The following is a 14,909-nucleotide window of genomic DNA, read 5'->3' as shown; positions in this document are numbered from 1 at the left end:
AGAAATGATCCCAGAAAAAAGACCAACAGGGCAACTGAAAATTCAGAATCATAATTGTCAAGCTACCCACTGTGTGTCTTCATGCATATGGCCTCAACCAACATTTTTCTTTTTCCTTTTCTTTTTATCACTATATAATTATTTTTAATGTCCAGAGTTTATAACACGAGGGCCAGAGCTTCCTTCCGCATTCAAGTTTATAAATTCTCAGTTGGCTTGTGAGGCCAGTAGGGATACTTCTTTTTGTCTAATTTGATTTCTGGGAAGACTTCATTCAAATCCTCAATGGTCATCTGATCAAATGGAATTATGTTCCCATCTTCTCCAGCTCTTTCTCATATTGCTCAATCCTACTCTTTGAGAGAGACAAAAAAAACAGCACAACTTTTCACATTTTCTTTTTCTTCAGCATCCACCAGGGCACTGCATTTATCCTCTGGCACAGGAACCTTCAGGACATTAAACTTCTCAAAGTCATCTACCAAGACAGCCTTCGCTACATTGGCCTTATAGTAAGCCCAGTCGATGGCAGGTGGTTTCTCAGGTAGACAGATAACCTAGAAGTGAGGATCTCATTCCAGGATTTCAGGGTGTTAACAATGGCCTTCTAATTTTGGGGTATGATTTTTCCCAAGCTACCCAGTCAATGGTTTTTAGAGCAAGTTTTTGCCCAGCCATCTTGAAATCCTTCACTGACCTGGGCAGCCCACAGTCCATAGCAACACAGAATGGAAGTCTCTTTTTGAATCCTCACTTGAGGATATTACTTCCATTGATTTTTAAAGAGAGTGGAAGGGAGGGGGAGGGAAGAGAGAGGAGAGAGAGATAGAAACGTTGATAGATTGGGGGCCGAGGATCACACCTGCAACCCAGGTATGTGTCCTTGACCGGGAATCAAACCCTCAACCCTCTGGTGCTCAGGCCAATGCTTTAACCACTGAGCCACACCAGCCAGGGCTCCCAGGTCAACATTTAATGAATGTTACCTGCCTTCTCTCTGAGTAATCTCCAGCCAAAGGAGGACACATTTGTCTAGGAATAGCATTCCACGTGGAAGCAGTTGCTATAATTCACTTTGTAGTGGCAGCTGCTTTGTTAAGGGTCTTTAATCCTGGTTTAACACAAAACAAAGAGCAGGGCTGTCTTTGATACATTGTTCTCCAACAAGGCCAGACACATCAGTCACTGAGAACAACGAACAAACATCTCAGTTTCAAAAGGACAAGATAATGGTTGCCACGGGTGGTTGTATTACCAAATTTTAGAGACATATTTGACTTCTTAGTGAGTTCTTTTCAATGGTTGTATATTTTATGTCCTGTAAAAACCTGCCCTTTTGTTAATTTGGAAACTCCAAATAGTTAAGCTCTGTAAACAGTTTGTCATTTTAAGACAGAATCTTTAAAATATCCAGAATGGCCCCCATGTTTCTTCTTCATAAATTCATCACATTTCTTCTGCAGAATTCACAACATATATATATTTGGTTTTATTAGTGCTCCCAACATCCTGGGAGAAAAAGACAACTTCCTTTTGAAGATGGGTTAAGTGAATATAGAAAGGAAACACCTACAAAATTTGTATAGTAAGTGACCTGAGTCAAGAATATGCATCAGTATCTTAAAATAGGGGTAGTTTTTTTTACCAAAAATTACTATAAGGTTTTTTAACACCTCTTAACTCCTGGTTACAGAAGTAATATATACCCAGTGCAAAAATTTTAAAAACACAAAAGAAAGTCCATCATCCAGAGATAATACTGTATAAAATTTCAGCATATTTTCTTTAATTCTCTTTTGTCTTCATTGAAGAACCTAATTTGTTGATATATTGAAAAAAGAAACAGAAATAGAGAGGAAAATGTATATTTATGGTAAAATTTGAAATGTCTTTAAATTCATTCTATAAATTCCAAACAATGTAAGTCAGATAAAATGCAATTTGGTCATACTGAAAGATGTGAATCCAAGGATCCAAGATGGCAGAAGAGTAGGTGGATGTTACACTCACCTCTACCCAGGACCAAACTGAAATTGCGACCAAGCAATATGAAAAACCAAGTGATGACTAGCTGAAGAGAAGTCTTATAATCAAGGATTTATAGACGAAGCCACATTGAGACTGGTAGGAAGGGCAGAGATGCAGAAGGACTGGCCCCAAACCCAGAGCACCAGAGCCAGGAAGAGACACCCACATAACATCTGGTGGGGATTCTAGCCAACAGAAGAGACAAGCGTCTGCTAAAAACACAGGTTCCCTCTTAAAGGGCCAATGCACAAAATCATGGGGCCTGGCAGAAGGGAGGAAGGAGTTGACTAGAGATGCATGAGGAGAGACTGGGGTATGTGGCTCTGGAGAGAGAGTTGGTACAGTCTGGGACATTTGCTGAGTGGTGTCAGACTCAGCACCGGCACTGAATTTGAACCTGTATCAATCTAGTGAACACCATTTGCATCTACCTGGTGACTCACTGAGAACCTACCTCATGCAACTCAAGTAACAGCAGAGGCTCTTTCAGTGACTGAGCCTAACAGGCAGCCAGTGGATGGAGGCAGGTGGTGGTGAATCTTGGGGTGTTTTGGAATTTTTGCTGACCTGTCCCTGGGCCTGGTGTTGGTAAAAGCTACCCTTGGTGTGCAGCTTTGTCCTTCACACACACACCCAGGCCCAGCAGAGGCAGCCACAAACTGTGCATCACTTTGTAGCCTCAAACATGTTGGTCAGGGCCAGTCATAGGTAGCATCTTGCATTGGCTTGCACTAGAATCCCTCCCAAGAGACCCCAGAACCAATACACCCAGTGGCCAGCTTCAGACAACATCAGAGCAGGATCCAATAAGCTTCACAAGTGGCAAATTCAAAGGGAGATCTTGGCAGGCACCAGACTGGCTGAAGTGAATTCTGCTTTATGTGGCCAGCACCTGCATAGCAGCTCATACACTGTGGTTAGGGTTGATTCTCACAGTCAGCCAGTCTGAGGGTCAACCCTATGCATGAATGAGCCAATAGCAATCAAGAGTCAATTATAACAAGAGGGCACACATAATCCATACAAGAGACATTCCTGGAGCACCCAGCTCAGGTGATTAAGAAAACTGCACCTTTTGGTTTCGCAGGGCACCTACTACATTAGGCAACACTACCAAGGCTGAAAGTGGTAGAAGATATACCTAATAAATAGAAACAAATACAAAGAAGCAGCCCAAATGGGAGGACAGAGACACGTGCCACAAATGAAATAACAGGAGAAATCTTCAGGAAAAGAGCTAAATTAAATGGAGTCAAGCAACTTACCAGATATGGAGTTCAAAAGAATGGTTATAAGGATTCTCAGAGAGCTTACTTAGAACTATGACAGCATGAAAAAGAACATAAAAACCATAAACAAGAACCCATCAGAAATGAAGAACGCAATATTTGAAATGAAAAATACACTGGAAGGAGTAAATAGTAGGTTGGATGAAGCAGAGGATAAAATGAGTGATTTGGAAGACATGGTAGCAGAAAACACCCAATCAGAGCAGCAAAAAGAAAAAAGAATTCTAAAAAATGAGGTTAGCTTAAGGGACCTTTGGAACAACATGAAGTATAACAACATCCCTATCATAGGGGATAAAGGAGAAGAGAGGGAGCAAGGGGGGTGGATCAAGAATCTATTTGAAGAGATAATAACTAAAACTTCCCTAATTGGTGAAAGAAACAGACACACAAGTCCAGGAAGTCCAGAGAGTCCCAAACAAGATGACCCAAAGAGGCCCACATCAAGACACACCATAATTAAAATGGCAAAAGTTAAAGACAATGAGAATATTTTAAATGCAGCAAGAGAAAGACAGTTGCTACAAGGGAACTACCATAAGACTGTCACCTGATTTCTCAACAGAAACATTTCAAGCCAGAAAATATCTGCATGAAATATTCAATGTGATGGAAAGCAAGGACCTACAATCAAGACTACTTTATCCAACAAGGCTATCACTTAAAATTGAAGGAGAAATAAAGAGCTTCCCAGACAAGAAAAAGCTAAAGGAGTTTGTTACCACCAAACCAGCATTTCAAGACATGTTAAAGAGCCTGCTTGAAGAAGAAGAAGAAACTTAAAAGAAGAAAATGGCAATAAATTGTACCTATCAATAATCATTTTAAATACAAATGGCTTAAATGTTCTCATCAAAAGACAGGGTAGCTGAATGGATAAGAAAACAAGACCCATATATATACAGTCTACAAGAGACTCACTACAGAATGAAAGATACACACAGACTAAAAGTAAAGGGATGGTGCCCTGGCTAGTGTGGCTCAGTTGGTTGGAGCATCGTCCCCTACACTGAAAGGCTGCAGGCTCAATTCCTGGTCAGGGCACATACCTAGGTGTGGGTTTAATCCCCAGTTGGGGTGCATATGGGAGGACAACTGATCTGTGTTTTTCTCTCTCTCCCTTCCCCTCTCGAAAATCAATAAGCATGTCCTCAGGTGAGGATTAAAATAAATAAGTAAATAAAAGTAAAGGGATGGAAGATAATATTTCATGCTAATGGAAATGAAAAAAAGAAAAAAGCTTGGGTACCAATAGTTATATTTGACAAAATAGACTTTAAAACAAAGGCTATAGTAAGAGACAAAAAAGGACACTATATAAAGGGAGCAACCCAACAAGAGGACATAACCCTTGTAAACATTTATGCACCCAATATAGGAGCACAAAAATATATAAAGCAAATCTTGTGGACATAAAGGGAGATATTAACAGTAATACAGTTATAGAGGGGATTTTAACACCCCATTGACATCAACAGATAGATCTTCCAGACAGAAAATCAACAAGGAAACAGCAGCTTTAAATGACACACTAGATCAGATGGATTTAATTGACATGTTCAGAGCATTTTACCCCAATACAGCAGAATATACATTCTTTTCAAGTGCACATGGAACATTTTCTAGGATAGACCACATGTTAGGACACACAACAAGTCTCAATAAATTTAAGAAGATTGAAATCATATCAAGCATCTTCTTTGACCATAATGGTATGAAACTAGAAATCAACCACAGGAAAGAAACTGAAAAACACACAAAGACATGTAGCTAAATAACATGTTACTAAGCAATGAATAGGTTAACAGTGAGATCAAAGAAGAAATCAAAAGATACCTCCAAACAAATGAAAATGAGAACACAACAACCCAAAATCTATGGGACACAGTGAAAGCAGTCCCAAGAGGGGAATTAATAGCATTACAGGCCTACCTTAAGAAACAAGAAAAATCTCAAAAAAAACCCACAATCTAACTTTACACTTAAAGGAACAAGAAAAAGAACAACAAACAAAGCCCAAAGTGAGTAGAAGAAAGGAAACAATAATGATCAGAGTAGAAATAAACAAAATTGAGTCTAAAAAAAAAAAAAAAAATACAAAAGATCAATGAAACCAAGAGCTGTTTCTTTGAAAAGATAAACAAAATTGACAAGCTTTTAACCAGACTCACCAAGAAAAAAAAGAGAGAGGACCCAAATAAATAAAATCAGAAATGAGAGAAGTAACAACTGACACCAAAGAAATTCAAGGGATTGTAAGAAGATATTACAAACAATTATGTGTGAACAAATTGGACAATCTGGATGAAATGGATAAATTCCTAGAACCATACAATCTTCCAAAACAGGATCAGGAAAAATCAGAAAATCTGAATAGACAGATAATAACCAATGAAATTAAAGCAATAATTAAAAAAAAATCCTGTCCAGCCGGAGTGGCTTAGTGGTTGAGCATCGACCTGTGATCCAGGAGATCGTGGTTCGATTCCCAGTCAAGGCACATGCCCAGGTTGAGGGCTCGATCCCCAGCGGATGGGGGTGCAGGAGGCAGTCAATCAATGACTCTCTCATCATTGACGTTTCTCTCTCTCTCTCTCTCTGAAATCAATGAACATATGAAAAAACACACACACAAAAAACTCCCAACAAACAAAAGTCCTGGGCCAGATGTCTTCACAGGTGAATTTTACAAAAAAAAAACTACTAACACCTATCCTTCTCAAACTGCTCCCATGGCCTTCAGGTTAATAGCTTCTTGCATATAGACACGCTAATTATTAGAGGAATTCTGCTTGTGGCTTGAACTTTACAAAAACAGCTTCTTATTAGAAAGTGTCTCTCTGGAGATAAAAGAAGTAAGTATAGTTTATCAAAGATGTTCAGGAACCTCATGACCAGACTAACATCAACTAGCAAAATCTTTCTCAGGCTCCTGCTGGCGCCCAGATATCTGTGGTCTTCACTCACCTCTTGCTCCTCCAGTTTTCCCCTTTCCTTGACATAAAAAAAGGCTGAACTCTGTACTTTCCTAAGATGGATCTGAGGCACCAATAGGGCTCCCATCTTCTAGGCTGGTGCCTTCTCAATCAATAAACCTTTCCTTACTCCAAACTCTGACATTTTTGAGTTTTTGAGTTTTGGCCTTTGAAGTATCAAGCACACAGACTTTGGATCAGTTCCACTTGCACTCAAAGAACTTTAATGAACAGAGACCTAGATGGGGGGGGGGGGGGGCATTCCCTGCTTCCTTTCTCCCTCTTATCCCATAAAATATTCTAAACCAGTTAGAAGAAGAGTAACATAATGGGAAAATGTTTACAGTGAAAATAAATGTCAAAGAAAAACAAACAAGCAATGTTAATGGCCAATGCGCAGAAGGAATATGCTGCCAAAAACATATGAAAACACGTTTAATCTTTCTAATAAGCAAAGCTAGGCAGACTTTTAAAAAAATCAAGTATTTAGCACCTATTGTATTTGCTAGGTGGCAGAGTAAGCCATAGATTGTACTTTGCAAGGCATAGTTGTCACCTCTCAGGGAATTCATTTCTCAAGTGAAAATCTCTATTCCCTTAACCTTTCTGGATGTGTTGGTTCTGTTTTCCAACTCTTTATGGATTGACTACTCCTGACCACTATAGTCCCTGCCTTCCTCTTGTTTCTCAGCCGTGGCACACTGCACTGAAGAGATCTTCTGGAAGGCCTGCTGGCGCCGGGTTGGGACTGACCAGCTCAGCCACCCAGGGCCCCTCTCTTCAGCCTCCTCAGCCTCAGAGTTCCTGCTACAGGTGCCAACCCATGTTCTAGCGCTGCACCCTCCTCCTGGTGCTGCTGACAGGTGGCTCTAGTTTTGGTGCTTTACAATGGGTGTCTGCCTCCGAAACAACTGGCAGCACTGCTGGGGATGCCCTGGGTAAGGAAGGAGTGGGAGCTGTGTGTGATGCAGGCGCCAGCTTGGGACGGGAGGGAAGGAAAAGAGAAGAGGGGACGGGCACGATGAAAGGGGTGGAAGAGAGCCCCAGGGCAACACAGCTAGTGTTAGACGGGGGTGGGGGGGGCAGGCAAAGGGCTGGTGAGTGGGAGCGAAGCTCGCTTGTGCCGTGAAGGTCTGTGCGCTCCGCGCAGGTGTTTACGTGCAGAGCGGCGGGGGGTGTAGCTTGTTGGGGTGTCACAGGGAGCGCCGGGTGCTGAGTGGGCCTGGGCATCTTAAGGATGCGCGGGTGGGAGTGAGAGCCTGGAGGCTGGAAGTGGGGCTTCGGGGAGCGCGCGGGGGGGGGGGGGGCGCGGAGATCATTTCTTTGTCTTTACCTCCCTCTCTCCCTTGTTCTTTTCTTCTCCATTTGCCCCCTCTCTCCATTTCCTGCGCTGGGTGAGACAGACCCCTCGGTGGGGGCAGGGCCTGGGGTCGCTGTGTACCGGACCCGGACCCGGACCCGGGCCGGGCGGGCCGCCTCGCTCAGACGGGCTGCTTCTGAACAGCCGCCTGCGGAGCCGTCGCCACCTGCCGGGGGCCGGAGGCTGTGCGCCGCTGGTTCCTTAGATTTCGCCGCCGGATTCGACACTTTATTCATAAAACGTGCACCTCCCTGTCCATTACCCGAGGGGGTATTTTCTAGGCATATTTATCGACTAGTTTGCCAAAGTTCAGGCATACATGAGGTGGTGTACCTTGCCACTGCCCTTCGGGGGGCCCCGAATTGAGGCTCGCTGGCAAACGCTCCGTCTTCTGGATGAGCAGTGCTGCTGCGGCACCCCGCCTGGGCGCCGTCCGCACACCCCCCCTCCAGCCGGCGCTGGGCTCCCCGGCCCCCGCGCCCCCACCCGAGCAGGCCGCGAGAGCGGGCCCCCCTCCTCCCTCGCTGCGGGCGCTCGGCGTGGCCTGAGTGCCCGTGGGCGCTCTGCCAAAACGCAACCTGAAGCATTTTGGTTGGTAAATAATTCAGGGATAGTCTTCGCTCAAACGTTCAATTCAACTGTCTTTGCCGCTCCTCTTAAAACTCAGAGCAGAGAGAAAGCAGAAGGGAGTAAGGAAAAAAGGTTGAAAATGAACGTGCTCTGAGCATTCATGTTTCTTAAACATTGTTATCCCCTACGAATGAGGAAGCAGATAGCAAACCAAATATTAAATGTTAACTTCTCAAAATGCCGCCCCGGGCTTATGCCTACGCAGGATTTCTCCAGTTTTCACCAGTCGGCCAAGGGGGGGCTCTTTTGGCTTTGATTTTACTTCCATTCCCCTTGTTGGGCCTAACGGGGAATGGAGAGAGTGTGCAGCAAGCCTTTATAACTTTATTTTTGTATTTAGGTTTTCACACCATACTATTGTTTTCATTAAGGTCGTTGATTAGGGAAGGATGGTAGGAAGTTGGTTATTTTTTTCAAGTAAAACTGTGTCTTTTGAGCACTGTAGATTTCAGCAGTGCCGCTTCTCTTATCGACACGAACAACAGAATGCGCAGCACCTGAAACTCTGAGCACAGACACAGAAAGAAGTACTTAAGAAAAGTTTCCAGTGATTTAGGAAAAGATGTAATCAATCAATCAATCAATCAATCAATCAATCAATCAACCATAAGACCGAAGGTCTGTCATCCATAATAAAGAAGACAATTTTTAAAAGGACCACCTCCATGCAGTTCGACTTTGACCTCCCCCAGGGTGAGGCCCCACTGCCTTTCTCCTTTCATGCCCCTCAAGTCTGAGCGGAAGGGAGCCCAGGAGATACCCCTTCTCCAGGGACCAGTGGGCCCCACCCAGCGTCATCCTCTAGACGCCATGTCCTCTCTTCTGCAGAAGAAATCTGATTTTCTCAGCGCCTAGACTGTGTGAGGAGGGAAACGTACACACGATTCTCAAAACCCGGGCAGAGGTGAAGCTGGGTGTGCTCCAGCGATGCTGCTCCGCCTTTTTTAGCTTGGGGACAAGCCCATGCTTTCTGGGTAGACTGCCGTGCTGTGCACGCACCCCAGCTGGCAAGCACCTGAGGCGCAGCCTGGACCCTTTCAGGCTCTCCCTGATTCAGAACAGGATGATAATTAGAGTTGATGTAATAGTGTACTGTAATAAGGTAATTAGTCACAAAGGGGAAGTAGGCCTCCTTACTACCTTTACGCACGCAGGCAAAGCACATTCACATTTCTGTGACTTTACTTTCATGTAAGCTCAGCACTCGACAGTGGATAAATTAGTACAAGACTCAACGGTTTGTAAAACAGGACCTGTGTTGTCATCTCCCTTGGCTCTAGGTAAAATTTGATCTTTGCGGTAGAGGCACAGGCTTTCGCTTGCACTGAAACCCTGAGACTTGGAGGTGGCTTCCCCACCGCCAGCATTCCCGGGCCTCTTTCTCACTCAGGGCTACAACGGGGTGCCCTCCTTCCCAGTCCCCAACACCTCCCCTCCTCTGAGGCAGGTTCAGATGCTCCGTAATCTATACTCTCCCTTCCCACCGCTGCTGCAGGTCCTGGATGCTGGAGAGCTGGAGGGACTGATGCTCTGGGGCAGTGCTCAGACTGGGAATCTGGTTAAAAGTTCAGATTCTTAATTGGCCAGGCATGCCTCAGCATCGACCTAGGATCTAGGAGATCACGGTTCAATACCTGGTCAGGGCACATGCCCGGGTTACCAGCTCCATCCTCGGTCGGGGGTGTGCAGAAGGCAGCCGATCATGACAACTCTCACATCATTGATGTTTCTATCTCTCTCTCTCTCCTCTCCCTTCCTTTCTCTAAAATCAATAAAGTCATATTAAAAAAAAAAAGAGTTCAGATTCTCCTCCCCCCCCCCATTGCTTTTCAGAGAGAGTGGAAGGAGGAGAGAGAAAGAGAGAGAAATGTGAATGTCAGAGAGACACATGAATTGGTTGCCTCCTTCTCACGACCCGACCTGGCCGGGGATCGAGCCTGCAACCAAGGTACGTGTCCTTGGCTGGAATCGAACCTGGGACCCTCAGTCCACGGGCCAGTGCTCTAACCACTGAGTAAGACCAGCTAGGGCGAAAGTTCAGATTCTTGACCTCTGCCTTAGACACATTGAATCAGTCATTGGGGTGAGGTGGAAGGATTATGGCTCAGAAATCTACATTTTTAATAAGCTCCTCAGAGTTGATTCTTATGATAGAACCACAGAGATTTTTAACTTGGGGTGCCTGCATCTTGAGAGGTGAGATGATGACCCGCTGAGGTGGGGGAAAATATCAGGCAATCTCATTAATTTTCGTTTTTTAAATTTGATATTCCATTTATGGAATTTATAAATTCAAAATTCTTGTTCTTCCTTAAAAATTTTAACAGTATTATTGAGACATATATTACATATGATAAAGTTCACCAGTTTTAAATGTAGAATTCAACAATCTTTTGTGAAATTATAGTTGTGTAACCATCAGCATAATCCAGTTTTAGAACATTTCCATTGCACCCAAAAGATCTGTGTGCCCATTTCAGTCAATCTCCATTTCCACTCTAAGTTCCAGGCAGTCCCTAAACTGTTCTCTGTTTCTATACATTTTTCTTTTCTGGATATTTCATATAGATGGAATCATATAATATGTAGTCTTTTACATCTGTTTTCTTACACTTAGCATTATGTCATTAAGGTTCACCCACCTCACAGAATGTATTAGTAATATTTACTTCCTTTTCATAGCTGAATAACATTCCATGTATGGACACTGCATTTTATTTATCCATTTACCAGGAGATGGTCATTTGGATTATTTCCAATTTTGGGCTATTATGAATAACGCTGCTAGTAACATCTGTGTACAAGTTTTTCTGTGAATGATGTTTTTATTTTTCTTGGTAGATTCCTAAGAGTAAAATTGTTGGGTTATAGGGTAAGTTTATGTTTAGCTTTTTAAGAAACTGCTAAAATGCTTCCCAAAATAGTTGTACCATTTTACATTCTTACCAGTAATGTATGAGGATTCCAATATTTCCATAACCTCACCAATACTTATTGTCTGTCTTTTATTATAGTCATCGTGTTTTTAATCTGCACTTCCCTAATGACTAATGATATTGAGAATTTTTTTCTGTGCTTCTGAGCCAATTGTATATCTTCTCTGGTAAATGTCTAGTCAAACTTTTGTCTATTTTTAAACTGGGTTGCTTGTCTTACTGAACTGTTCTGGATAGAAGTCCTTTACCAGACATATGATTTGCAAATATTTTCTCTTAGTTTGTGGCTTGTATCTTCATTTTCATAATGGTGTTCTTTGAAATGCAAACATTTTTAAAAATCTTGATAAAATCCAATTCATTATTTTCTCTTTATGGTTTGTGTTGTTGGCATCGTAGCTAAGAATTATTTGCCTAATCCAATGTCACAAAGATTTTCTTCTACAAGTTATATGGTTTTAGCTCTTATATTTAGGTCTGTGATCTATTTTGAGTTAATTTTTGTATATGGTGAGATATAAGGGTCTAAATTCACATTTTTGCATGTGGATATCCAGTTGTACCAGCACCATTTGTTGAAAAGTATTCTTTTTAAATATATGAAGTAAAAAAGAAATTTATGTATTCATAACTACAGTATTGGTTTATGACAGTGTCCTTGCTCCGTGTGTAAGTCAGTTGGCCTGTCACATAGTCATGTACGTGCTCAGTGTGTCCTCAGTTCATGACAGGGTGAGGTGCCCAGTCTGTCCTCACTCTCATTTGTTTCAGGCATATTGTGACATGGTGCAGTTTATGTGTGCCTGGTTATGTGGCTTTACTGACTGTATTGTCTACTTTTAACTAAAACAACACTCATGACGTTAACAAGTCATTTCAAAAACTGAGTGAGACATATGTGGAATGTGATAAACAAAATAAACTGATGAACTAAATAGATCCAGAGACATAGAAGCATGGAACAGACTGAGGGACCTCAGAGGGAGGGTAGGGGTGGGGGAGTGGGTGGGGGGAGATTAATCAAAGAACTTATATGCTTATATGCATAACCCATGGACACAGACATTGGTATGGGGAAGGCCTGGGGGTGGGGTGGATGTGGGGTGGAGGGGATCAATGGGGGAAAATGGGGACCTCTGTAATACTTTCAACAATAAAAATAATAATAAAATAAAAAAAGCTGAGGGAGAATCAGGAACTGGAGCCTGTAAGTGACGATGGAGGAAGTAAATTGCCAGGATTCCTGAGCTCTGTGTCAACTGCCCAGTTCACACCATGCCCTGCCCTGTCACTCTGTCTTCTGCGGGACACTCGCTTTCCTTTGTGTCACCTCTTTCCCGGGGCAGCGGGGAAAGGGAACTCTCCCCGTTTTCATGACAGGAAGCCAGGGAGGGTACAGTGAATGCGTGAAGGTTGCCTTGCAGGCCGTGGCACACACAGGAGGTAGGGAGGTGAGGTGGGACGGCGGCTTCTTTTCCATGTGTGTTTTCCAGAATGGTTTCCCAGAGCCCCGCCTTCCTAAAGCAGGGCTGCGGGGTGCTCGGGCCTGTCCTCTCCTCAGCGGGCCACCGGGCCTGCCGCCCTGAGTGGGTGCTCTAGGCTCGCAGGCTGCCTTCCCTGCTCTCTCCCCCATCATTAGACGGACACCGTGCTGGGAGCTGGCGGGGTTAAAGATGCTTCCCATTCCTGTGCACATGTGTTTGCGTGTGTATGCTCACACATCACGCGTACTCATGTCTCCTCACCTGAACACTTGCCTTCCTCTGGGCCTCCACATCCCTAGCCCGTTTGCAGCTCTCTGTTTTTTTCTATCTGAGCCCAGATGGAGCAGTTCTGACTCTCAGGCCACTAGGTGGCAGGACTGTGACCATAGTTGGCAACCCAAGCATTCAGGGGCCCATCCTGGCTGGATTAACCAAATGAAACAACGCTCGCTCCCTGTTTATGCAGCACACAGAAAGCTGTATTGACTCTAAGGCAGTTGTCCCAGAGTGATGCAAAGGCCATGCATACCAGAATCACCCAGAATGCTTGGAAAGAGGCAGCTGTCCTTGGGCCCATCTACCACTTACTGAAGCAGGTGGGGGTGGGGAGCAAGGATCTGCAGTTCAATAAGTGTCCCCATTTACCAAGTGGTTCCCTTATATACTAAAGCTTGCCATCTACTGGTCTAAGAATGTCAAGAAAGGATACATGGATCTGTCCACACTCAATTGAGGTTGTGAGTGCTAGTGTGACACTAGGTACTTGAAACCACTTATAATCATTGATTTTCAGAACTTAAAGGGAACTACCTACTTATCTACATATGGGAAAAATAAGATAGGCAGTGACTTGACCAAGACACCCATACTTATTTATTCCACTGTGTCTCATTCATGGCATTTTCATAAGAGCTTCCCAAATGGGACAACAGACCTTTCACCCAAAGATAGAATGTACTTCAGAAAAAAAAGAGCTGCAGGAAAACAGATAGGGGAAACAAGAGTTACATATTAGTTATCTTTCAAATCCATCTAAACACTGAAGATGAACTTCCTCTGGTGATATAGACTATTGTAAGATAAATAAGCAGTGCTGACATAGAAGTGAGTCTGTGGGACTAGTTTCACATATTATTGTAACTGAGCTTAAATTGTGCAACCTGATCTTAATAGAAATCATGGATTTAAAAGCTTTTATAATTCTTTGAAGTTGATGCTTTAAAATGTATCTTGTAGGTAGAAGGCTACTGTTTGGATACTCAGACTCTTAGTCCTAAACTTCCTCTAGAAAAAGGAAATGCTTGAGAAATGTTCGAGGACATTAGGAAGTAGTTGTTTTATTTATGGATAATAATGAAAGGAAGACACTGATGGGGAATTTTTCGTGGTTAGGCATTCTTTATGTCCATGTTCTTAATTACTTTCCAGAAAGAATGACACAATGGGAATTAGGAGGTCCAATCATATGTAGGATACAAGATTAGGGATTTTGTTTTATGTGATAGGAGCTAACACCATGATCAATATACCAGCTGATGCCCACGAACACATTTTATTTTCGAAGTCAGAATGTGTTGAGAAACACTTTGAGAAGTTTTACCGTTGCTGTGTTTTTATATTGACACCATTCATCTCCACAGGGCATTCTTTATAACAACGTGTTCCAGGTAAATTTGATGGCAGAGGTGGGAAGAGCTGCAGAAAAGATGAAGGGATTCGTATCAATCAGCAATATTTTGGTTACAAGTGATAAAAACCTAAATAGTATTAGCTTCCAGGAGTGGCTTGGGGGAGGTTTAGTTTTCTGCCCCCATTAATTTTTCTAATCCCTCTCAAAATCTGCACTCTAAGTAAAAGCACTGTTTGCAGCTTCAAGATATGTTCTCTTGTTCTTTCCTTCCCCAAGTCCTTCCTATGTAGAAATTCTAGGGTTGCATTTGTCTGAAGTAAAAAGGGAATTTATTCAACCATATAAAGTTCACTGAGGAGCCTGGGCTTCAGAAAAGGCTGGATTGATCAGAGCAAACAATATTACCTGAAAACGAATCTCAGTCTTGGGTAGCTAGCCAGGGTTTCTCCATAGTGCCAAGAGGGCTTCTAGAAGCCCCAAACTTACATCCTTCTACAGCTCAAGATCCTCTGTCCTCAAGCGTATCTCTCTCTGTAAAACCCTCTGTTTTTTCCTACGCAGATCTGGTTTTTCCTTT

At 43.1% G+C, this 14,909-nt stretch overlaps 1 pseudogene; it reads right to left on the bottom strand.

Annotated features, from left to right (window-relative positions):
* Positions 1-155: 155 nt before the first annotated feature.
* Positions 156-678, bottom strand: LOC107546433 (ATP synthase peripheral stalk subunit d, mitochondrial pseudogene; annotated as a pseudogene).
* Between the last annotated feature and the right edge of the window lie 14,231 nt (positions 679-14,909).

This window comes from Miniopterus natalensis, chromosome 2, assembly GCF_054644295.1.
Source record: "Miniopterus natalensis isolate mMinNat1 chromosome 2, mMinNat1.hap1, whole genome shotgun sequence".
Taxonomy (NCBI): Eukaryota; Metazoa; Chordata; class Mammalia; order Chiroptera; family Miniopteridae; genus Miniopterus; species Miniopterus natalensis.
The sequence above is the reverse complement of the archived record's forward strand: the minus strand, read 5'-3'. Positions and strand labels throughout refer to the sequence as shown.